Below are 26,568 nucleotides of genomic sequence, written 5' to 3'. Positions count from 1 at the left end.
ATGGGGCTTAAACTTTCTACCATCAAGAAATTTCCACATGCTGTGTGTCTGCCAGAGAACCATATGGAACTCCTTCAAGTTGCAAAGGGTTCAGGAACTGATTCTAGAATGATCAAATGGGTTGCTTGCCAGATATGTTAAGCCTCTCTGTCCCTCCCTCTCTCTCTCTCTCTCTGTGCGTTTCTATTAAGAACGGGCTCTATCATGCAGCCAACCCTTCCCTGTTGCCACCTGTTCCAGGGAATAAAATAGGTACAGATATGCTGTCGTTTAGGAGAGGTTGGTCACCAGTTCTGACCTCAACACTGGCAGTGTTGACATTCTCTTTTAAAGTTGCACCGGGTTAGAGTCTCATGACAAGCCTTCATCTTCATGTGGAGATTTGTAGGTTGATGCCACCATGAACTCAATACCACAACACATGTCTGTAGTGCTACATATTTCCTAGTTGGTGTAAAGCATTTTTCATATAGCACACTTGAAGCTGAGTGACTTCTTTTTTTGGATAAAATACAGTACATGTGCTCCTGTTTAACATTGGGGTGGGAATCAGTCACTACCTCCTAAAAGATTTCTCTGAATTTTTCATTCTTGTCAGAAAGAGTCTTTAGTATGGGACTTTAAAGACTAAATGTTCATTTTGATGGAAACTTGTGAAGGAATATAGTAATATCTCTCTCTCTCTCTCTCTCTCTCTCTCTCTCTCTCTCTCTTTCTTTTACACCAGAAAGCCAAACTTGGACTTGGAATCCAATTCTAGAGATAGTCTCTGTCACAATTACCATCATTCATATTCTCTTTCTCTCTCTCTCTCTCTCTCTCTCTCTCTCTCTCTCTCTCCCCCTCTCCCTCTCCCTCTCCCTCTCCCTCCCTCTCTCTTGTATTAAAGTATGATTCACAATGTCAATGCATAAGCAAAATCTGACTCTGAGGTATGTTTTCTTCAATTAAACAGATTTGGGAGCACATGTGGAATTATATGGTTTTGTTTATCCACGGGTTTTTAAAACGTCAGCAGAAGGTAAATAAAAGAAATAAACAAAACCCCAAATTGAGTCAGTATTGGTTATTAATAGAGAAAAGTAATTGATGACTCAAGCATTCAATGCTATGGCAGTTTCCGAGTTTCGGTTTCATGTTAGGTTCTTTTTAGGAATAGTTTTTGTTTTATAGTTGAAGTCAGATTTGTGTTCTACATCACTGCTCAGTCAGAAAAGCAGTAATAAGCTTGGGCAGAAGACTGCTTTGGATCTGTGTAATAAAAGTAGTCCAGCTAATAGGATGAAGTAGATGACGTATAGATCTTTCCCTTTACAATTATAACTGGGGAAATTTGTATCTATATTTTCATTTGTTAAAGAAACAACTGAGTCAAACTGTAGCACTTGCTGAGTTTCCTTTATTAGTCATTTCAGTCAGGGTGTATGTTAAATTGGTGAGTCAGAAGCTGAGATGCAAAATATGTTTCTGAATGACAGACAGAAAAAAAACACAACTTTGAAAAAAACAAGTGCATTATATTTATTATTGCTCGTTCATTGGTAGTCTAAAATGCACTGGACGTCATAGTTTCCTCTTAGTAAAACCCATCCAGTCCTGCTGCAATTATGGGGGGGGGGGGAGGAAACTGAAGTTGGAACTGTCTGGCACATCTAATTTTTGGATTGGAGAACAAATTCCTAGTGAATGATTTCACTGCCTGTAGTGCTGTCTGATTCAGTTACGGCATTTGATGGGACTTGTTGGAAGTATTAGCAAAGACAGGATGTTACTACATTTGAGGTCATATAATTGTTGTTGTTTTAAATATGTGCTTTGCATTCATGGCATTGAATTCAGTGACTTAACAGTCCCGTCCTTAAGGTACTCCACCTACTCAAACCTGAGCCAACAAAACACTCCGAGGATTGGAGCATAAGGCTTGCGTGTACTATTACGATTTTTCTGTGCTAAGTCTGAATTTGATTTAGCTTTAGCCTGCAGGAGGCCTGCAACATCTCAGCTAACTCAATCTCGGAATCCCCGTATTCACCTGCAGAGCTATTATTGTAAATAGTATTTGCAAAGCTTTTACCTATCACATCTGGAGGAGAAACTACTAACAAATGACACCTAACATATCTAACACCTAACAAATAATGCATGGTGTTGGCAATCCTAAACAACTGTATGTGTTTGGCCATGGTTGGCATATCTGGACCCTTGTGTGATCCCCCCCCCCATTCTTTTATTGCTTTTGCCTGTCCCACCTAGCACCTAAGTGGCTGCTTGCGTCAGTGAGCCATGCCACTCTTCTGTGTAGTTGGAGGGAAAACATTGCAGCAATGTTGCTTGTTCCTAATGTAAAAGAATGTATAAAGCTTGGGACTGAGTTACGTGAGAAACTGCTTTGCCTCTTTCTTATTATTATTTAAATTTGTATCTTGCCCTTCCTCGAAAAGGGTGGCAAACACAGCAGTGATAAAGCAATATGGCAAATACAACAGGCACCCACTGTTTGTGCTTCATGGAAACAACTGAGGACATTTTTGTTTTGAGAAACTTTTCCAGTTGACTGTTTTTGTTTCCTTTTAAAGGTCTGTGCTTTGAGTATTTGTTATTATTTAAATCTATCTTTAGTTGTTTTCTAACCTATTTTTAGTTCCAGTTGTTTAGTTTAGTTGTTTAGTTGTTTGTATGTAGCTTATGTGAAAGACGATTCATAAAGATGGTGGTGATGGTTTAAGGTTGATATATGACAAAATGCAGGTAGATTGTGAGATTCTTAATCTCAGGGTTGTGGGTCTGAGCCCCACTTTGGGCAAAACAATTCCTGCATTGCAGATGGTTGGACTAGATGGTTGGACTAGGTGACCCCTTGTTCCTTCCAACTCTAAAATTATCTGATTCTATGAAATGCTTACACAAAGGATGCATGAATAAAACCCAAGTATAGCTATTTTAGCACAAAGGCCTAATTTATCAGGAGTTAGAGGGGGCTACAAGCCCTTGAATCCATGTTGGGCAGGTATAGGCTTCAGTAAACTGCCATATAGACAAGTCCTAAATAGTATCTTGCAGATTTTTATAGACACACGAGTGAGAAACCTGACATCGGTATATCTTCTTATCTCTTGTAGAGAATGTCTCTGCTCCAGTGTTAGAAAGTCCCATTGTTCTAGGTGCATTTTGCGACAGGGAATTTCATTAGGGCGAGCAGTTTCTGAGCTCTGGCGCAGTACTGCACCTAAGATTTCAGATTAAAATTGCAGAGTGGAAGGAAAGGAGGACCTTGTTCTGCTTCCTCACTTCCAGGTACTCTCTGAAGACTGGAGAAGAGACCTTCTTAAGAATATTAGGGTGGGCGGGCAAGGGAAGGACTAGACCATGTGAAAAATAAACATAATATTTTAGCTGCAGTTCATTCATTTTCAGCTTTGTATTCTTGTTATAAAAAAGCGTGCCTACACATTCCGTAGCGCCCATAATCTAGGATTAAGTTGCTGTTTAGCTCCTAGCTTTCACATCTCAGTTTCCAACACTTCTCTACTCCTGAGGCAGCACATCTTTGTGTAAAAGGGATGTTTATTTCTGGAAAGGGAAGGGGGAAGCGCCAGGGCATTACACTTGAATTGAGTGTATGAAATTGCAATGAATTAAACAGGGCAATGTGTTTTTAAAATGAAATATGCAAATTTCTTCTAGTAGTGTTGGAATCTATGGATTTGATTTTGGTCTCTAGGTGTGTTTCCCCGCCCCTTTGCTTAGGTATGCTATTTCCCTGTGCAAGCTAAGCCAAGCCAAGCACAGACACAAGTATCAAACCACATTCCATGCTCCCACGACTCTAGGGAGGGCCTGTGTTTCAAAAACAATTAAGAAGTAATATACATGGAAGTGGGAAGATTAGAAGGGAGGGGAGCAGAGAAAGGTTTCTTACAGAGGTACATCCATGCGTTGAGCACCAGCCCTTACTATGCAAATTTAGGCAGGTTTCCCCGCTCCTGTGTCTTGTGCAAGCGCAGTCCAACTTTCAGTAGAAACTGCTGCTGTGCACCTTCTGTCAACAAGACTTTCCATGCATCCTATGCTGCCTAAGGACAGAGCTCCAGTTTTATGGCACTCTTGGCCTGACCCACATGCTTCTGGTATTCATGGATACAGTGGTACCTCTGGTTACGAACGCTTCTGGTTATGCACGCTTCAGGTTACGAGTTCCTCTAACCTGTAAGTAGTTGCTCCTGGTTGCGAACTTTGCCCTAGGATGTGAGCGGAAGTCACACACCAGAGGCACGCATGCAGCGGGAGGCACCATTAGCGAAAGCGTGCCTCAGGATAAGAACAGTTTCAGCTTAAGAGCGGACCTCCGCAATGAATTACCGTAAGTTCGTAACCAGAGGTACCACTGTATGTGATACAATATATGCATACACAAAGCAGAGCCAATAGGGTGATTCACTTCTTCACTCACAGCTGCCCCATACCCCTTAATTTTGAACATTTCTATCTAGATAAAATGTAAATAGTTTATTGCTTCAAGTAGTTGTTGGCAGTGGCAGACCTGCATTTTTGGGGCCCTGAAGCTTGAACTGATATGGGGCCCCCTTTGCAACCAGCAACAAAGTTTGAGTAACCACTGTTATCTTCTTCAGTGGGTTTGTTCCTTGACAGATCACCACATTAAAAGGCGGGGGGGGGGGAAGGTACTACATCTTACATTTTGATTAAAATTGCTGCATTGGATTATCTCACATATCAAAGTCACTGGTGTGAATAAAAGCTTATTATGCCTTATAGTTTTTGAGGTATAGCTCAGTTGGTAGAGCATGAGACTCTTCATTTCATAGTCAAGGGTTCGAGCCCCACTTGGAGTGAAATATTCCTGCATTGCAGGAGGTTGAACGAGATGATCCTTTTGACTAAAGATACCTGGGATCTTCTGCATGCAAAGCATGTATTCTGCTAGCAAACCGTGACCAGTTCCTCAAATATAGTGATACAGGAACATAGGAAGCTGACTTATATTAGGTCAGGCCAGTGTTGCCTGCTCTGAATGGCAGGAGCTCTTCGGGGTCTCAGGCAAAGCCTGTGTATTTTGAAATACCCGGACACCTTTATCTTTTGGAGTGGGCGGGGCAGTTGAAATTCTGGGTTAACTATTCAGTTGTCTTCTGCTGGGCTGCCATGAATTTTAAAGGGATCAAGTTGCCCTCCCCCCCCCCCAAAAGTTGTTTTTTGTTTTGGCACTTCCATTTCTAACTTCAGTCCAGGAAAAAGAACTTTTTGGCTTCAAAATTTCCAGGCCTGCTATTCCTCAAAATGAGGTTAAGCATAAAATGTGCCAAACATTTCCTCAAATGCTGTTTGGTACAGAAAGGAATTCAAACGTTTGCAACTTGTTTTGACTAAGTTTAGGGAAGTGACCTGATCCATTTAAACTAAAAACTAAGCAGGGTCCTATTATATACTTGCTAAGCCTTCCCCCAATGTGTAAGCAGTTCCAGCTAGAGCTGAGCTTTTTTATTTGGTCACATGAGCTAAGTGAACTCTTGGAGACACACACTGTGTATGTGTCTCTGTGCGTGCGTGCGTGTTCATTCTACATATGTTCAGTCAGGGACCTTCATCTGAGAAACTCAGGGATTTTTACAGCCTTTCCCCACCTTAAGATACCTGTTTGAATTTCTGTGTGTTCAGAATAAGGTTATAAAAGCATAGTGATGGTGCTACTAGAGGGGAAACTACATGGGTGTGGTATATCTCAGTGGTCCTACTTCACCAGTAAGGAGGAAGACGGAGAATCTGTCCATTACATCATAGTTGTAGCAATTGAAGCAGTGTCTTTCCCCTTGACTTTAGGGAACTTCCTGTAGTAGTCCGCACTCAGGCTTGCAGGACTTTAAAGCCAGAACCATGTCTTTAGCACAAATCGATAGCAGTGAAGTTCAGAAAGAATTTGGTGGTTTGGAGGATTTGTGGAGAGCTCCAGGTAGAAGCTGAATTGCTGCATTTTAGAGCTAGTTGAAGTTCCTTTGTGGTTTTTAAGGTCAGCCCAACATACACTGCATTTTACAAGCCAAGTCATGTGTATTGTTGCAAACCAGTATTATTTAAAATATAGGAACAGTAATCCTTGCTTTGTCTTAAAGGGATGTTGTGAAGCATCTTAAGATGATATATGTGAGATGCTCTGAGCGCTTGGAGTGCCCTATATAAATGTGCATTGCTGCTTGAAAGGACGCTCTCTACTTATGCCATCTTCTGCTTTGTTGTGTTTTGTTTTTAAAGTGTCTCATTTCCACTTCATTAATTCTAATTTCTGCTTGAGTTCATTCAGGCTGAAACAGAAATCACAGTCCATACCATGGTGGTCTTGCAACATTTGAAGCAATCAGTCTTGCTGGTTTAGTGCATAACTTTCAGAAGTCATGGTAGTTTCTGGAACAGGTCTAATCAGCAAGTGATGGGTTGTTCAAGGAAGAAGGGGGCAGAATTAGAAGCCTGTTCTGGTGGAAGATAATGCTTTTTCTTCCACCCGGTCCCACTCTTCTTCAGCAATATCATTCTTCCAGATTATTTTCCCAAACAAGTAGCCTCCAGCTGTGGCAGAATAGCCTCAAGGCAGAACACACATCTTAAACAATGTTTCTGCCAAACCAAACTCCTTGTTTGTTTGTTTGTTTGTTTGTTTGTTTGTTTGTTTGTGTGAGTGATTGCATTTGGAGCAACAGACATGGGTAGATAGATGAGCATTGCTTTCTAGAGATTTGTGGGAAGCCTATTCTCTATACTCAGTTTTGTTGATCTATGATCTACATCTACAACTACGTCCATGACCATATAGCTGCATTCTGTTGTACCGACCTTGTTTGTGTGGCTTGGAGTGTGAAGCCAATGCAGGAAAAGGATTCATATATACTTGAGTGGAGGTGTTTTACATCAAATCTTGATCAATGGGAGTATGTTCTCCTTGTGCCTTTTGTTTGTTTGTTTGTTTTTGTTTTTTTGGTGTGTGTAACGAAATTATTTCTATTAGTCATTCCCACATTTCAGAATAAGAATAGCTGTATAAAACAGAAGCATGGGATGGAGTTAAGACTAGACACAGATGTTTAGCAATGCATTAGGACAAGGTTAGATTACAACTTACCCTAGCCTGACCCCTGAGCAGAGAAATTCCTGCTTTCATTTTATAGGTCATGTGTTAAACTTAATACGCTCTGGCTCACTCAGTGTAGTGTAAGGATATCTGGGGAACACAGGGAGAGAAATAGAGAGTGAGACATTTGCAGAAACGGAATGAAATGTGTGGGATGCAGTCCCAGGCTTCTACAGCAGTGAACATCAATCACACCTTCCAAGAACAGGGTGGACTTGGTTCTCACTGAGGTGGCAAAGTTATGTTTGGGCTCTGCCACGTCAAGACTGTCCCGTGCTATGAAATGGCCACCCACTGAAAAAGAAAAAGGTGTGTACATATAGATATCTGGCATGCCAGAAAGAAGCCTTGGCTAGAATCTTCTTCCCTGAATCCTTGTGCTTGAATCTTGCTTGTGGGTTGCCTACAAGCCTCCGGGCAGCTACCATGAGAACAGAATGCTGGACTAGATGGGCCATTGGCCTGATTCAGCAGGACTCCTCTTATGTTTTTGTGTTAGCTTTCACATAAAGCCTGGAGTGAAACAGCAGAGATATCTGTACTAGGCCACAGACTTTCCCATCATGTCTCAAGTTTCTCCCACCTCCATTCCAACCTTCCTCCCAGAACAATTGTAATTTGACTGGAAAAAGCAAATGGGGCTCTGTTATGACAAACACACACACTACTACTTTTGCTACACATGGACTTGTTGATATGTGCTTTTCATCTTTCTCTACAAATTATTTAAGATTTTTACCATCCAGGTAGAACTTGAGTTCTGTATTTATTGAGAATGGTTTATGCAGGCTCTCTGCCCCACCTTACTTTATAGATTGGCAGACAATAGTAGATGACCCAGCGTATAAGGCACTATGTTCCATGCTTACAGAAAGTAATTTCTTCTTTGTGGTTTTCTGTGGTGCATCAAATACAGGTTATGTGCCTGTACAGAACAGCATTTGGAATCTTCCAGAGCTAAGCTACTGAAACATTTATGTAGGCCACAAATGACTAACACAGGTAGGTATAACTAGACAAGCGAATTTTTAAAGAAATGTTAGCTGTGGATTTTTTTTTTTTGCGTGTGTGTGTGTGTGTGTGACTCTGGCTTCGCTCATTATCAGAACATCCTGAGAATGCTTATTGATTGACTCATTTCTTTAATGCCACTGAAGAACAGAAGCTCAATGTATAGCTTTTAATTCATTATGAGATTATAAAATTTTGTAGGGGAAAGGGGATGCTTGTGCCAATGCAAACCTGTTTTCTAAAATGTGCCCTGATGTTTTGTTATGTTTAGGTTGTCACCAGAGAAGCTGAGGTGCCAGAGGCTTGCCCTGTGAATCTTCAGGCGTTCTTATCTTAATGGATTGCTGTAACCTACTAATCTCTCCATTTGTCCACTTCCCTGTTTCGTGAGAATATTAGCCAGCACAGATCCTGGGAAAGTTACATGTAAGTCCTGCTTTTGATTCCTATTTCATCAAAAACAAAACAAAAAAACTATGCAAAGAAGTGGGGGTTTTTTTCAAACTGGTAAAAAGCACTTGTTAAATCATCCTAAAAGCTGTAATTCGTCAGATAACATTAGACTGTGAATAAATTGATCTTGAAGTACTTATTGTCTCTTTAAAAACTAAATGGAGAATGTAATTTTGTCAATTTGTGGGCTTCCTAAGTATGTTTTCTGCCACAGCTGAACTTGTCACAAAGTACTTTATAAATAGCTTAGGCTTTTTTAGCTTAGGCTTTTTTCTCAAAAGTAGGCTAAGTTGATGTGGTGTGTGTTTGTGCATATATATGCGCAAAACAGGGTAATACTTCAGTTGAGGTGTGGAGAGGTTGTACTGATAAATCACTTCTCAGAATCAGCCTACAGATTCAGCCAGACATCTCTCCCCGCTCCCCCGCCCCCCAAAAATACAGATTGGCAAGTCCTGCATTTCAGTACCCAAGCATTGGCATTTTGGGGAAATCAGGGTTATCAAAGCTTCCAAAATATACAGAGCTAGCTACATGGCAGATTCCCGGTTACTTATTTCTGTGCAAGTAGCTAGTGTTTGTTAACAGAAGAAACTAGTTGCTTGAATCTATCCCTAATGAAACAGTTGCATATAAAATGTGTACTACGTAAACACACTAGATGGATGCCTTTGGTAGCACACTTCAAATGGTGCTTAGCTTATTATTCCGAAGCAAAATCAAAGTAGGAATTTAGGAACTCACATACTCTGGTGACTTCCAATGTGTCTTTCTTGCTGCATAAATACAGAGTGCGCACCCAGGATTTTCTGGGACATCTCAGTTCTGAAGGTAACTGTTGATTCACATGAGATTGCTCTTACTCTGACTGCTCTAGGGTATCAAGAAACTTCCGGCTAGCCTTGAGCTGGGCTAGAGGATGAACGCTTCCCAACAGCATGCCTAGTGATGCCTACTCAGAAACATTATGCCTCTAAATACCAATTGCTAGGGAAGAACAGCAGAAGAATACTATTGCCCACATGCCCTGCTTTGTGGGCTTTCTGTAGCTGTCTGCTTAGCCACTGAGAGAACAGAATGCTGTGCTGGATAAGCCTGTGGTCTGATTTCCTCAGGGTTCTTGTCCTCTTTCTGTTTTCTGCTTTTCTTTTTGCTTTCTTGGTGACAAGAGCTGTATTTAATTAGATGCCGGGGCTGAATTTGATGCAGCGACTGTTGCTCCACGTGCTTTTCAACATAGAACTGTCCCAGTCAGGGCAAATGGAGGACATGGGCGGGTATAGAACCTCCCTTCATTTCTGCCTTTGTACCTTGCAACTTTTCAAGTGCTTTTCTTATTTTCTCTTCGAGCTGTTGACAACTCATCTGATGGGCTTTTGAGAGCAGAATAATATGAGGGTGTGCGTTTTAAAATTAGACAGTGCTGTTTGTTATGCAGGAGGAGCAGTGCTAAGATAACATGCCTCTGCGCATCTGAGAATCATATGGCCCTGCGTATTTTACCAGTATCAGCCTGGAGTTCTCCCACTGTTTCCAACCGGTGAATACATGTCTTATACAGTGGACGCTCAGGTTGCGAACGTGATCTGTGTGGGAGGCACATTCTCAACCCGCAGCGCCATGTCTGCGCACGCATGGGTTGCGATTCAGCGCTTCTGCGCATGCGCAAAGCTCGATTTAGTGTTTCTGTGCATGCACGAACGCTGAAACCCGGAAGTAACCCATTCCGGTACTTCCAGGTTCTGCGCGGTGCGCAACCCGAAAACGCACAACCTGAAGCATCTGTAACCCGAGGTATGACTGTACTGGGTTATGCCATCTGTCTATGCATCCCAGCATTGTCTACTCTGATTGGCAGTAGTATTCCAGTCAGCCTTAGATTCACCTCAGCTGGTACCTGACCCTTTTAGCTAAAGATGTTGGGGATTCAACTTAGGCCCTTCCACATGGAAAGCACATGAGATATGATCCCTCTACTCCTTAATTTCCAGAGCTGACTTGAATTTTGGGGCACTGTTTTGAAATTGCTTACGTCTGCATGCTTTCCCACATTCCTGTACGAGCCGTGCAACCTGTAATAATCCATTTGTAACGTACGTAATCCACTTCAAATGGACTGTTCAAAGGACAAAATAACCCTCTGGCCCTCTCTTCTCCAAATGGATCTTGAGAGCGAAGGGCTTCCCCATAAAGCCAGTGAAAAGCATTATGTTCCATTCATACAATCCTAAACTTTGAAAATCAAAATAGCTGGTGAGGAACATCAACGCTGCTGGTATTCACACTCCACATTCTTTCGCCTGCTCATAATTACTAGAAAGTGCTCTCGCACTGAACTGTCAGACAACAGGCAACAGCGTTGATCACACACCGCTTTATGTATGTCCTACATGTGGATGAATGGTAGGACACGAACCAATGGCTTCAAGTTACAAGAAAAGAGATTCTGATTAAACATCGGGAAGAACTTTGACCGTAAGAACTGTTCAACAGTGAAACAGACTCCCTTTATGCTGCACCCTTAATTTGGTACTTTTATACTCCACTCTCTCTCATAAAGCAGGGTACCTGCCTCTACTACCACCCATTTTGTCCTCATAACAACCATGTTATGGTTAAAGGAAGCACTTCTGTTGTACAGTGGGTCAGTGCGTCCGGCTGTGAACCATTGCAGGGTGCTGAATTTGATGACCCTTGGGGTCCCTTCCAACTCTACAATTCTGTGAATGATGTTGTTAAATAAAATGATAGTGTACCATTGGACAATTGAGTAAAAGGAAGGATATGCCTTATACTATGGACAGGAAGATTGTACCATTGAGCTCCATGTTCAGTGTTAGCTCCCTGCTTCAAAGGTTTTGCTTAGGAGCATGTGTCAAAAGAGGGAGAAGGGGAACAAGAAAGGTCAAGCTATCCACGAGAGAAAATTTGAAACTTTTTGTGTGTGTTAGTGTCCCTGCCTCCAGACAGCTCATCATTTCATTCCTGTTTCCTGTCTTCCACATGGACAAAAAGCCTAAATTGATGGAGCATGACTTAACATTGCCCATCCTATTCTTCCCAACCCTGCTTTGCCTGTATGACCTATGTGTCCCAGTGTAGTCACTGTTTATTGTATTTGCTTTAGTTCTACTGTGGCTCTTATATTTATCAAGGTTTGTGAACCTCAGATGTTATGGCCAAATGTGGCCCTCTAGCTCCTATCTGGCTCTTAAAACACACCTTACTGACCCTTCTTTGTATCCCGAGTGCTTTGCTTGGCTGGAATGTTCCTTAAACTCCCACAAGAGATTTCTGACAGTGTTGGTGATTGTGTTGTTTTTGAAGGAAGCAGTGAAAGTGAACTAGAGTCAAGGAGAGAGACAACAGTGTTATAGTAGCAGCTTGCAAGCATGGGAATGAGGACAGCTTAAATCCACAATGTGAAAATATTGGAGCACAACTCAAGGCAACTGTAGAAAGTTTTGAAACACAAAGTTTAGGTTGGCAAAATCCCATGTGCATTGGTGCAGTTTGCTGATAAGCTCACAAAAATATGGACCTATATTTCCCAGATTTGGGTCTTTTAGTTGAAGCTTCCCAGTTCCGTTATAAATGTAAATGACCTCAGAACTGTCAGGTTTTTGTAAACGGTAAAGTGCCACCAGAACCACTTGTAATACTTGGGATCTTTTTTTGTCTTTGGGTATGCTGCTACTTTAGACGAGGCTGGGTACTGTGGTGCCCACTATTCATAGTCTTGGGGGTCATGTGATTATTTGCAGCTGCTCAGATAATTCTACCAGGATAACCCAGAAAGAATTTGTAGAATGAAAGCTGCACTGGATCAATGCTCAGGAACGTGAAATATTCTGTATAAGGACATCTGTCATTCACACTCCTGGTGTCCCTAGCACAAGTTTAAACTACCCCTTTCTTGAAAACGACTTCACACATTGCACTTTTCATTCAGATGTGCAAGTGAACCACTTTTATGTGTACCCAGGAACGTTCATGTGTGGGCGTGTGTGTTCTCCTTGTGCATTGTACAGCTCCAGGCTCCCTCTTGCATGTGCATGCTGTGGCACGTGTCCACCATGTAACATTTGAAGGGGCCCAGCGTCTCTAAGCCTATTCTGTACTTGGAAAGTATCAAGTACACTATTCAAGGATAACCATCTTTGGATTCAGACTTGGTGAAGGATTTATAGCCTGATTCAAGAACATGCCACAGCAGCAAACGGAATATTTAGAGGAAAGCAGGCTGCATACACGCCAGTGCAAGGTTGAAAATCAACACATAATGCTGGCACAGCCACCACTGTACTTCAGATTGCAGGCAGTACTTCAGAGCGGACACTTAGGATGTGAATTAATGTGCTTAAATCTTTGTGCTAACGGAACAAAGAAGCTGATTAAAGGTGTACGGCAAGCATGAATCATACATAGTGGTGCCTAACGGAATAGTGTGTGTGTGTGTGTGTGTGTGTGTGTGTGTGTTAAACGAGTGGGTTTTGAGCCAGCAAATGCTGTCATTATGGCTACTTTTAGCAAGTGCTGCATTCTTGCTTCAGAGCAGTCCATTTCACATAGCGTTACAAGATTATTGCCTTCTGAGCTGTAGCTTGAAGCATTTTGGTTGCTTTTGCATTTGAACAACACTTAACTTTTAATGTTAAAATTCGTTTTTTAAAAAATGCTAAGGTCATCTTATAACATTAAAAGTATAGTGTTGATTTTTATATAGTGCCAGTAACATTGAGAGTGCCATGAGGCTTCTAAAGGTTTAACTATCCATCATTCTTGAAGAACATAGGAAGCTGCCTTATACAAGGAAGCAAGTGCCTTATAGCTCAGTATTGTCTCCACTAAATGGGCAATGGTTCTGGATGGTTTCAGGCAGAGAACCTTCCCAGCTGTACCTGAAAATGTCATGGATTGAACCTGGGACCTTCTGTATGCAAAGCAGATGCTCTTGCACTGAGCTATGCCCCTTTGCAGTTTCGGTTTCGTAGCTTTCAGAAAATTGCAACATGTTCACAAATCCATTAAATTCATGGTTTTACTTAAAACTATCTTTTGATGGTCTGTTAGCATCTGTGTGCAATTTCACGTATGTGTCTCCCCCACCCCACCCACCATTTTTTTTTTACACCACAGTGTGGGAATTGTAATTGTTTTGAAGTGGTTGGAGTTGTACAAACTGAAGCTTAATCCAGGCGAGAACAATGCACTATTGATTCAAGTTTCTTGTGATCTAGGAACAGGTGTCCAATCTGTATTGGACAGGTAGTGCTCCTCTTTCTTAAAAAGTTCTCAGCTTAGTGGTGATCCTGAATGGCCAACAGCAGCGGCCAGGGACACCTTTTATCAGTATGTGAATTGCATCCTTTCCTTGAGAAGTCAGACCTTGCCAGCGTCATTCCCACTGTAGTCACCCTGTATGCTGTGATGTTGGGACTGCCTTTGAAAACAGATAGGAAGCTTCATCTGGGGCAGAATGTGGCTGCCAGGATATTACTAGAACTGGCAGATTGTACACATAATTCCAAAATTATGCCATCTACATTGTTTTCCGCTTTGTTTCCAGGCTCAATTCAAAGTGCTGGCTCCCTAAATTTTTGATCGTTAAAGATCAAAACCAGCACTTTGAAGTAGTTTCTGAAAAGACTGCAACCAGACTATATATTAATCATCCCCACTCACATGAAACTTGCCTGACTCATAAGATCCTCTTCTGTCGCCAGCTGAGTTCCATCTGCCCCTGCCATTAGAAGTGTGGTGGTGGGCACAAGGGACAAGTCCTTTTTTATTATTATTTTGCAGCGCCAGAAAAACAGTTGTTACAACCACCGTCGGTTTACCGGTGTGCCACCTTTTCCCTGATAAACAGCACCCAGAGTGGCTTGCAGTAGCCTTTGAACCAAGTGCAATTGACAAGAATATGCATAATAAAATGTATCACCACAGCATTCCAAGACAATCAGTTAACAATTCAGTTTAGAGCATATGGGAATAGTATAAATTGGGGTTGTGCATTCCAGCCAGGCAAAAACACTCAAGGTGTGAAGTAGGACCCCTGAGGGGTGTGGCCTGGGGAGAGTCCCAAGGGCCAGATGGAGAGGCTGGGGGGGCACATTTGGCCCCTGGGCATGAACTTCTCCATCCCTGAGTTAATGTTTCAGTCGGCTCTCCAAAACCCCTGAGGTTAATAAATGCAATATTAAACTAAGACTGGACAATCCACTAAAAATAAGAAATTAAGCTACAGTAATAAAAATCCTGAAACAGGATTCAAATTAACCACAATATAATTTACCAACCCACATTACAGAACAGGATAACAATGTAAAGCGAAATATTTATCACAATCCATTTCAAAACAAATGAGCAGAACGTTAAGTCCACAATCGGGGTATCATGAACCCGACGAAAAGCATATCATATTGATACATTCAAAATTATACTTATATTAAACAGTCCTTTTAAACTCATGCTTAATAATAATAATAAAACACCAGATTTAGCAGCAGAAAATTAGAACTTTAGGAATTGGGTGCTTTAACCAGAGGCAGGAGCAGTTGGTATGGTTTAGCCTGGTTTGTATGAGAGCTGCTGCTGGAGTCTTTAATCTGAGATATTATAACCCAGAACTGCAGCAGCAACAGCAGCCCTCATAGAGATTAGGCTAAACCATGTAAATTGCCTCTCTTCTTATCCGTTTCTCAAGACTCTCCCAAGGCTTTGCCCCCTCCCCAGCTCTACTATACACCCTCCATCAGTGCTTTTGCCTGGTGAGAATACGTATGTCCTTAAACTGTGATAAGCCTCTGACTTCTGTGTAGCTAGACTGTAGCCTGTTGGACAAAAAGGAAACATGACATCTGTTGCTCTGCCCACTTTTGCTTCTGGTTCAACTCACTTTTGCATGTTGCCCCTTGGAAGTTGCCCACGAGGAAATGCAAGCCTTGGACTGAATAAGTTTTAATCCCCACTCCCCCAGTCTGTGCTTTGTTGCCCTTTTTTGACGTGCATTTGAAAGCAGGCTCCCATCCACGTTCTTGCACAGGTCTTCCATGAATCTTTCGTGATGTATATACTCAAGCAGAGCTGGATCAGAGCAGCATGGTTGCAGATGTGTGCTGGAAATTGTTCTGCAAGGGGAAGACATGGGCTCAATAACTCTTCATATATAATGTTATCGGAAGGTGTTGAACGGTCAGCCATCTGTCACTGTCATACAGGATAATAAAGCTAATGGAACTGCTGACACTTGAAATAGGACAGCATCATAGTGAGAAACTGCTGTTTCCCTTTTTTATGCCTTTGCTGGAAACTGCACTATGCAGGCACTAAATTAAGATAAATGCCATTTGTAACCCCACTGAACATAAAATTAAAGCTTGGAAGCCATTTCACTGTGCATATTGGATGCTTTTAAATATTCTAGCTTTTGTTCCCCGCTTCCAGTCGTTTTCCCCATGTCCTAACACTAATGTGAAATGTCCCTTAAGTTACTGTAATGCTAAATTATTTCTCCCCCGCCCTCCCCCCCAGCTGCCTACCAGACGCTGCTTGTAGCTTTTTCTGGTTGCAACCTGTGTATACTTCTTCACATCCCAGATTGGTAGGAACCCCCCCCACACACACACACACAATGTTGGAGGTAACTAGAAGGGATGCAGTTTCATACGTTGGCATTGGGCAAAGAGAGCTCCGTGGGGAAAGAGCCAAAAATTGCAAGCTTCAGATACTTGCTTCGGGACTGTAGCAACAACAACAAAAGAGTATATTCTAAAATGGTTTGTGGTGGTAGTTTCTTTTGTACCTAATAATAGCCAGGGTTATATAGAGGCACTGGGAAAATAATCACAGCTGGCCCTCCATAAATCTTGCCCCAGTGATGAACATTTCCCTGTAGGTCAGTCGCTGTCTTTTATGGATCGTAAAGTTTCCCATAGAATCCTTCACATGCCAAGCGCTAGTCATTTATTTCAAGACAATTTCAATGAAAGATTACTTAAAAAGACGATACTAGTGAAATCCACTTTCCCTAACCTTAGCCAGTGAAACTCAAATTCTTCTCACCACATAAGTTTTAATTTTACTACAGTTTCAATACTTCCTTCTGTGCTCGTCCCATACTGTACAGTCATTTAGTGTCTGATCTGAGGGCATTGTGGTTGCAGCTTGAGTAAGATGTGACCCATTTTTCATAACACTTCTAAATGCTACAAATACCAGACGTATTTGGAACTTCTGCAACATGAAATAATCTTCAGAAAGCACATTGCTGCTGCTGTTAATTTATTATATAGCACTTCTAGTTTTAAGTGCTTTTACAGTAATCGTTTGTTAATCCCCTCATTCATCCTGGCATTGCGCTCTGTGGGAAGGGTCAGTTTTAGTCCTGTTTTGTCCCTAAGGGGGACAAAACATTTAAATCTGGGCAAGTGAGTGAAGACCCAAAAAGGTTCGCAATCCCTGCACACAGCCATCTCTTCTCAGTAGGTGAAGTGAGGCAGCCACATCAGACAGCTGATTTTCAGTGCTATGAAAGAGCAGCAAATGGTTAGTTATTTATATTAATGTCATTTTTGCTGCTGGGGGAGAGAAACTTGTGGGATTTTTTTTTGCCTTGGGTGCCAAAATAGCTTAATTTGCAGGGTGGGAGGCATTTGCTACTCTACCTCAGGCAACAAAATGCCTTGGGCTGGCCCTGATTAATCATTAGCTTATTTACTGTGACTAGAGGAGAGTTCACATTAAGCCATGTCATAATGGAAGGTCAATGGACATAACAATGTGCAATTTCAGAAAGGGGGTTAATGGGGGGGGGAAGGAAGCTGGCTTTCTGAACTGTCTTCATCCAACTGTGTCTGCTCTCAAGGTGGGTTTCTGCTAAATAGGCAGAAGATGTAAGCAAAGTTAGTCATGTGCGTGTTAGAAGAGAATTGCTTCTGAAATGCATGTATTTTACGGAAATAAAAAAAATTAGGTATGCATGAGACCCATAATGGGGGGAAAGGCGCACGGTGTTGTGTGTCATATGTATTAAAAATTAGTCTAATTTGCAAAGCAAGTTCTGAAGTACAGTATTTAGTCCCAGCATCATGCTTGACTGTACAATGTTTCTGTGTCTTCAGGTACGATTATGACTGCTGGGGTTTTTTCTTCTCACTGTAATCTATTTTCTGGGAGGGGCCATAGCTCAGGGGCTCATGGCACCAGATCTGCATGCAGAAGGTCCCAGGTTTAATCCTTATCATCACTGGGGGGAAATATTGTGTAGAGGGTGATGCGAAAGACATTGAAAGCTTCTGCCAGCCAGAATGAATCATACTGGACTACATAGACAGATACTCTCTAACCAGCCATAAGGCAAGTTTGTACATCGTTTATGGATGGACCATTCATAAAACTCCCCAGCAATAAGTTGCTCGGCAGCTTCTTTGTTAACTATTTACAATGTGCATAATCCAGACAAAGTTAAGCACTTGGACAACTAATTACCGTATTTTTCACTCTATAATACGCACCCGACCATAACACGCACATAGTTTTTAGAGGAGGAAAACAAGAAAAAAAATATTCTAAACGAAACAGTGGATGTATGATTTTTGTGGTTCATGCTGGGGCCACAGACATGTGATCTGACAGTGAGTTTGGAGTAGCCCAATGCAAAAATCCAATCTTTGTAACCACGTTTTAAGTGGGGAGGGAAGGAAAAGCACTCAAGGGACAAGGAGCATGCGTGGGGTGTGTGGAGAAGGATGCTGCTAATAATGCAGAAGAGGGGTTTAAGGGGAGAAGGAGCACGTATGGGGTGTGTGGAGAAGGATGCTGCTAATAATGCAGAAGAGGGGTATAAGGGGAGAAGGCTCCTCTCCTCTCCCACTTTGCTCCTTTAAAGCAAGCAGGCTCTGCTTTTCTTCATCCTCCCCGCTCATCCCTGGCTTAGCGAGCTGAAAAACTTTGCTGCTATGTAGCGAGCTGAGTGGGGAGGAGAGAGGGACAGAGAGCCTGCTTGCTTTAAAGGAACCAACAGGACAGGAGCTGCTTACACTCGTGTAATCAGCTCCTCTCCTCTCCCGCTTTGCTCCTTTAAAGAAACAGGCTCTCTGTCCCTCTCCCCTCCCCACTCAGCGGCTCTTCTCCCACTTTGCTGTTTCAAAGCGAGCCACGGAGGAGGGAAGGAAGGAGAACCATGGATCCTCTGCTCACGACTGCAGCAGATCCCCCCCCCCCGCCACCCGTAGGCATTCCCTTCATAACACGCACAAACATTTCCCCTTACTTTCTAGGAGGAAAAAAGTGAGTGTTATGGTGCAAAAAATACGGTAATTTCAGTGGAAGAGTTAAGAGCCTTCTTCGATAGCTGCCGCTGAAATAAGGGGTATTTAAAAGGGCTTGAAAGTGACTGCATACTATGTGGTGTTTCCACATAACCTCAGCCTTTTCCATTTGAAATACAATGCTACCCGTCCTTACGGCGGGGCTTTATGTTTTACTGACTGTCCGTGTATGTTTATTTGTTCATCTCCATTTATGAATCACTTCCTATGAAACATCTCAAAGCAATCATTTAAAATGTTACCATTCAAAACATATTAAAAACAAGTTTGTATACGAGAACCATTTAAAATCTAATACAGATACTGACTAGCATGTTCCACAGTGCTCTGATTAACAGTAGTGATCATATAGGTATATAGCAGGGAATCATGTATAGTTTGGGATTCCCCCCTCCCTCAGAGCAAACATTAACATATCACCTCATCGTCTTGACATGTTTTCTGCAGCTTTTGCCGATTATTGCTTTGGCATCTGCGTGTATCAATTTACAGCAGAGATTTCCATAATGGAGCCAATCCTAGATGACCTCCAGCCTGCATGAAACCCTTACCTCATGTCCTCAAGGGCGACCTAGATTCATGTGGGCAGAGAACTGCTCCAATAAAGTAGAAAGAGAGTGAGATAGGAGATCCAATTATAAGGAGCAAAAGTGGTGTTCAGGTGAGGAATGCAGAACCCAGACCAATTCCCTTTTAGCGCTGGAGTCTCTAGTTGTGGGGAAATAACCTGTTGGAAGAGTCAAGCAATGAGAAAGAGGATACTGTATTCTGTCCGCATCCCACCCCCTTTTGGTTCATAAACCGGACCTACCTACATACATTTCCTTCCTGCTTCCTAGTTGATTTCAGCAAGTCTGATGGTGACACAGGGATCTGTCACCATCATATCTAGTTCAAACCCAAGCTCTATACATTTCCACCCCCTATATCTGTTCATCAAGAAGCAACTACGTTTTTGGGTGGCGAGGGCAGATGGAGAGGAAGAGACTTGCTCTGGTTTGGTTTTAAGTGAGCCATCAGTCTGGGTTTCCCCCCACACTCTTTGTCTTTGTTGCATTTTTGTACTTGCCTTGTAGGTGTTGGAAGTGTGGGCGGACAAGAAAAATTAGTGGTTTTAATAAGACTTTCCATCTATTGCCCTTTTGTGTACAACTGAAAATAAAGACTCATATAATCTGGAGCCGTAGACCAAACATAGTCAGTCTGTTAAATGCTCACAGTTGGCTGGCTTGCAATCCTGCCTCTGTCTGTCTGGTAAGATCTGTATTTTGTATTTGGCAGCTAACTCAGTTGAATTGAAAGAGGGTTTTCAGGTTAAAATAGCAGTTGTTCTGTATGAGATAAAGTATTTGAACTTGCTTACTCAAAAAAAAAAAAAAGGAAAATAGTGTGGATGTGTAAAATAATTTTCAAAGGTTTGGCGTAAGTGGCTACGAAGCCTTGTATTCTTGGTTAAAATTTATCACCCAAAGTGCAATTGTGCATTTAACATGGATCTGGATGCAAAACCTACATTTCTGGACAAAGCCAAGATCCATCAAGCATTGATTGGCACCAGATGGTTGTTGTAGGCAGGGCATGAAAGTGACCGGTATCACCTGTTGTTTCTTTGCCAGCATCTGGTAGTCAGGGATATTCTGTACAGTACATTGTGTACATCGAGGTTCTGTTTCCAGGTCTATAGACCTAGGCTTGAATCCACTTGTGTCCTTCCTTTCATGGAAGGACCTTTGGTCCAGCAGATGCCTCAACTGATGGTAGAGAAGACCCAGCCTTTGCCCATTTCCCTGTCCTCTTTGCATCTTCTTGTGCCTTCTGAAAATCTCTTCCAGATGTTTGAAGGATCATACAAGATAGCATGGAAGGTGATGCACAGCTCTGCAAGGAGAAGGGGAAATCATCTCCCCACCTTTTCCATTAGAAGAGGCCAATGCTCTTTGGTAGAGCAAAGGCTCTTTGGCAGACAGAAGGACATAACTGGATACAAACCCTAATCTCTAAATCTATGGTGGCCATGTTAATTGACAGTGGTTTGTTTGCTTCTCATTACTGTTGTTTGTTTGTTTGTAGAATTTATATCCTGCCCTTCATCACAGGCAACCTTTCAATGGGTCATTTATTAATGAAACGAACACATACAAGAAAAACAATCAAGAAAACAATTAAAACTACGTAAACAACTTAAACCCTCACATTCAATGTGCTCCTTGAGCAAAAGACATTTGAGGGCATTTGTCTTAGCTGGTTAATTTGTTTTTTGGACTTTTGGTGATTACAGATCTGAGAAGTTGAATATGATCACTTGCAGGGTTTCTGTTTGTTGTGTTTTAACTTTTTGTGTGATTGGGATTTGAATTGTATCCGTTTAATATTGTATGTCTCCTGAAGACATTGCTGCATCAAGAGATGAACAATCTGAATGATTATTATAATATAAAAATCAAGCAAGTGGCTTGGTATATCAATCCCCATCGCCACCCAAAAGATAAAGGAAAAGGAAGGGTGATTTTAGCTATGGGACCCAATTACCTGAGAGAACACCTTCTCATCTGTAAACCAGCCTTTATGTTAAGATCAGCCAGGGAAGCTGTCCGGGCAGTGTCACTTATTCCTCATGTTTGATTATCAGTGATGCAAGGGAACGCTTTCTTGGTTGTGGCAGCTCAGCTTTGGAACTCCCACACTTTCTGAGATATGCCTGGCACCTACATGGTTTCATTCACCCAAGCTTGGGGTGCAGTGCAATTATCTGACTGGATGTTTCTATAGTTCTTGTAATTTATCTGCCTTGTTTTGTGCTGTTGTATGCTGATTTTAAGTTGCTGGTTTTAATGTACCATATTTTTTGCTGTATAAGACGCACTTTTCCCCTCCTAAAAAGTAAGGGGAAATGGGGATATGCTGCCCTTCTACCTTCTCAGGGGAAAGCCCCCAAGAGCCGCACACACACTCTGCTCGCTCTTTAACGGGAGCGCAGCTCTTGGGGAGCCTTAGCCGCGCGCAGCCTCTCCTGAAGGCTCCCCTTGCCCAGGTGAGGCTGCGCGCCACTAAGCCAGAAGCCTGGACAGCCAGTATGTCTTACTGTTACTCACTCTGGAATGGTCATTTGCGATGAAGAGTGAGATATAACTTTTTCAAAGAAAGAAATGTTTTAAATAAATCAAAAAGCATTTGGAGGGGGAGTTCCTATAGAAATACCCAACTGCATATTGAGTTCACCCCTCCCCTCTGTAATTGGCAAGACACTGATAAATATATATGAGCTTCCGATGTACTACTTTAGCTGTAGTTTGGTTGCAATCATATGAAAAGCATGGTTGTATGAGTAGGCCAAACTACACACAAAAAACAGGTCTGTGAAAGGATCTCATGACATTTCTATTTTTCTTTGAACAAATAATGGAGTCCTTTGCTTTTGAGTGGAACTGTGATGCTAAGGAGGGTTTTAAAATATCCTCCTTGCCATGCCATTTCACAAATCTAAATCCTTCTCAGTTGTTCTTTCACCCTGGAGGGGGAACATACAGTTATCTCTTGAAGTTTAGACCTTAGGATATCTTTATGTTTGTTTTTGGAGAGCAACAGAAGTCTATTTTAAACAGTTGGCTAATAAAATTTCTATGCATGGGTGACTGTTTTGCGATTATAACCTTTCCAAATTGAACAGTCACCTATAAAATGAGTAATATTGGAAATGCTTAAATTTAACTCGCTTTTTGCATTTAAGCTTCTAGCACCATGCCACAGAATTCATTTGAAATTACAGTGTGCCTAGTCAGACACGTCTCTGAAAGGGGTTGAGTTGGTCTTGGCCGTACACAGACTTCTATCAGTCTATTCCTCTCCCCCGCCCCCGCCCCCAATTCTGGAGACAAGGCAGGTGGTTCAGGAAGATCCTGCTCAAATGAACTTACTATTGTATTGGGTCAGGTGTTGCTTTTTACATAACCAGAGAGGAAGAGTAGAGATGACAGCACCTGTGAGCCTATGACCCAACTAAATTCTACTCAGAATAGACCCACTGAAATAAATAAACATAAGTTATTTAAGTGTGTTGATTTCAACTGTCTACCTGTGTGCATAACATTGCATATCACCCTGATTGTTTAAAACACTTATACCCTGCTTTTCTGCTTTGTATCAAGGCGGTATACAGCAAAAGGGTGTATATCTGTCTAGGACCTATACAAGCCCCTAACTTTACAAAAGAAGCAGCAAAGATCATATTCCACCAGCAATCCGCTTCCCACATCAGTATGCAGAAGAACTACAGAGGTTTATAGATGTTTCTCATTCACAGTGGATGACCTAATCTCCGCATAATGCTTGATGGCGGTAGCTCAGTCCAGCCAGTATCGCTTTAGTTGAATAATATACAGCATTTAGCAGTGCCACACTATAATAATGTATTTTGCCTGTGTATCTCTGCTCTCTGGCCACAGTCTAAGGATGCTTGCTTGAGGAATGCTGTGTAGCACTTACAGCTAATGGCAGAATCTTGTGCATAATTGGAATTCTCAAATAAGGAGTGCGGAATATAAATGCAACGAGGGCATTTCAACAGAGCTCTGTAATTGGGGATGAATGGAGTAAATTTGTACACATGTGCTGCGAAAGGGCACAGTGGAAGGTGAAACTGCACACTCTGCAGTGAATGAGGGATGAAAGCCAATGTATCAGTGTCATGGCATGACAGTGTAGAGTATAAATGATATTGTCACTGAGTACTGCAGCAGGTATCGAGGGAATTCCACTCCAGTGAATTACATTACATAGGCAGACCTGAAGGCATTGTGTCTGAATGAGTGGAGGGGAAAAGAGAGGTTGTCAGCATAAAGCAAAAGACGTTACAGTACAATTGGCTGCAGGGTTTGGAAATTGGTGCATTTCTGAAGTTTACCATGTTAAAGTGTTTCAGGGCCCTCTGCGTTTAATTTTTTGCAAGTTTGTGTGTGTCAGAATAGATTCTTATTCTCTCTGCTGCTGTTACTTGAATTAAAGGACCTATTTTGCAGAGGATATGGGCAGTAAGCCAGGGTTGTAGCCCGGTCAAACATATTGCAACAAAAGCATATACACCAAAATGATTAGGAATGTGGGGTCTGTCACAGACAAAAAAAGGATCCTGGAATTGCCTCCCCCTTCCACTCTTTTCTGTGCAATTCAACATCTCTTTTAATAACCGATAGAAAAAAGAATCCCCCGGGACTATTAGAAACAACACCCCCCAAGCTTCAAATTGATATATAAGACTTAAGATTTATATACAGTTTAAGCTGCACTATGGCCAAAGTGTTGCCTTTTTGTTCCTTTTTTAAAAGATGCAAAAGCAGCAGAGGACTAATATTTTTCCACAGAATGCTTTTCCATAGAATGTGTGTCTTAAGAAAACTCGTAGAGCATTTTTTTTTTTAATGCAGAACTTAATGTATAACCATAATCCTACCTATGACTCTTCCCAGAAAAGAAAGAAAACATCAGTCACCCATGTACTATGTTTCTGTTGGATGTTTTGGACCATGACAAACCCACATGTCCAGGAAATTACCCCTATGAAAGATCATTATTTACATATGACCTAATGAAGTTCAAACTGCAACCCTATGTGCAATATCCTACACTGTCCCCCAATGCTTAGGAGCATAATTTTGGGATGCTGTGATACTTGTGGTGCAGATTGAATTCATTTGTTTTTGGGGGCGCGTCCAACAAAGGTACATGATTCAACATTCTGAGCATAAACTGTGATGCCTACTGTGTCTCATTGTTTTAATGATCTTGTTCACTTGCTCACCCCTTAGGATCAGATACAAGGAGAGTAACATAAGCCATTGTAGCATTAAGTCACATTTTGAGAGATCTAGTCAGTCATCCACAATCCTATTCCTAGTTCAACAGTAATTGCCAACCACCATACTTTCCGAAAAGTTAGAAATCTACCTCTGCAAAAGCTGAGATACTGGATGCACTGTAAATCATGCAACTTTGGTAAACGTATGTGAAAGTAAGAAAATGAGTGGATGGGTGCTTGGCTGGAATTGTCCAAATACATTACATATATGTGGTCATGGTTGTATCGAGACCTTTGCCAGGTTGGTAGTGTGATGTTTCCTGTCTTTTGGGAGAAGCTTTTCAGAGGACAGTGGCAGAGTGTGTGCGTGATGCTTTGTGTGCAGTTCTTCAGTCTTCAATCTGTTCTACTAGTAGGGACTTTTTTCCAAGAATTGCATCTTGTAAATAGTATAGTTTTATTTTATAAGCTTACAAATATATATCAGCATTGTTACAGTGCTTCCTTAGCATTCAAAGCACTTCCAGTGTATTATCATATTAATTCTTTTTAAAGCCCTGTAATGTAGGCCAGTATTATTTATTATCCTCATATTGCAGATTTGGAGAATACTGAGAGAATACTGTTTTGTTTTAAGCTGAGTTCATGGCAAAGACAAAATCTGAACCAGGTTCACAACTCAGCTTCTCTCTGACATAGCATTCCAAGGGATCACAAGGAAATCCTCAGAGTGGTATGCATGTGAACACCAGAGTGGTTTTTATTTTGTGATCACAGAGTCATAGCAGTCTCATCAACAACATACACATTCACAGGATCCAGCAGGTGAATGTGTGCGTCTTTAGGGAGGCATTCGCCGTAGCACTGACTAAGGGAATTGTTCTGTCTGGCAAGCTGATATGCTTGCCCTGGCGGAGCAATTGCCCTAGTATGACGTCAGATTTCTCCCTAAAAATCCACACTCCTTAAAGACCCTCCCTCTCCTCCCCATTCATGCTGTTCTGGGGGTTCTCCTGATCCAATTTCAGGGGGTGCGTAGGGGGAGAGGGGAAGTCCTAATGCAGAAACACTTACACAGGGCTTCCACTGTTGGGACTTATCTGTTGAATTTTACCCTTAGTTTTGGAAATTCACAAGGTGCATTTCCCAGCATTAAAGAGAATGTAGAAAACTCATGTAAAGAACTGTGCACATAGCAGAGCTCTGCAGAGCTTTGTGTGGTCCCTCTCATGGTTGAAATGGGATGCTGTGGCTGTGTGCTTTCAGATGCAAATTATGATCAGTTCCTTCATCCACAATAGCTTAAGTATGCTGTGTATTTCTGTTTTTCCATGGTTTCTTCTGGAAACTCTAGCAAGATTTTGCTCAAGTCGTAAAGATTGCTCTAATGATGGCAACAAAGGAAGTAGGCATTGCTATGGCAGGAGGAAGATTAGGGGCAGGATGAATGCTTTAGGAAGGGCAGAAGAACAAGTTTTGCAGATACATGTTAGAGGAATGTTATTTTTCTTAAGAAACAAGTAAGTTGGATCTGTTTTATGTGTGTAATCTCTCATTATTTTGTTTTCTTCTCCCTTTCTTGAAAACCTTCATTTAAACCTGCTGAATCAGATTATGCCACTTTGAGCCTTTTACTGCATTCTCTAAGACTGTGTTCAGCATAATCTTCTGACTCATAGCGGTTCTTAATTTAGCCCACCCTGGACAAGGGATTTAGTGATGTATGCGCAGTAATATTAGTAAAAGTCATCCAACAATTTATTTATTGCTGGATTTGCACCCTACTTTTCCTCAAAATACCTTAAGGGTGACATACATGGTTGTCCTTTCCATTTTATTCT

At 41.7% G+C, this 26,568-nt stretch overlaps 1 protein-coding gene across 7 annotated transcripts in view; it reads left to right on the top strand.

Annotated features, from left to right (window-relative positions):
- The window catches only part of BACH2 (BTB domain and CNC homolog 2), a 236,990-nt gene that overhangs the window by 150,378 nt on the left and 60,044 nt on the right, over window positions 1-26,568 (top strand). For 6 of the 7 annotated variants that reach the window (XM_083730222.1, XM_083730225.1, XM_083730221.1 and 3 more), the window contains one exon: window positions 8,421-8,575. The gene's annotated coding sequence lies outside the window, so the exon portion shown is untranslated. The remainder of the gene's footprint in view (window positions 1-8,420; window positions 8,576-26,568) is intronic. The other variant, XM_083730226.1, reaches the window with a different exon arrangement.

This window comes from Podarcis gaigeae (genome assembly GCF_964106915.1).
Source record: "Podarcis gaigeae genome assembly, chromosome: 3".
NCBI classification, from domain to species: Eukaryota; Metazoa; Chordata; class Lepidosauria; order Squamata; family Lacertidae; genus Podarcis; species Podarcis gaigeae.
This window is presented reverse-complemented; position numbering and strand designations above follow the sequence as displayed.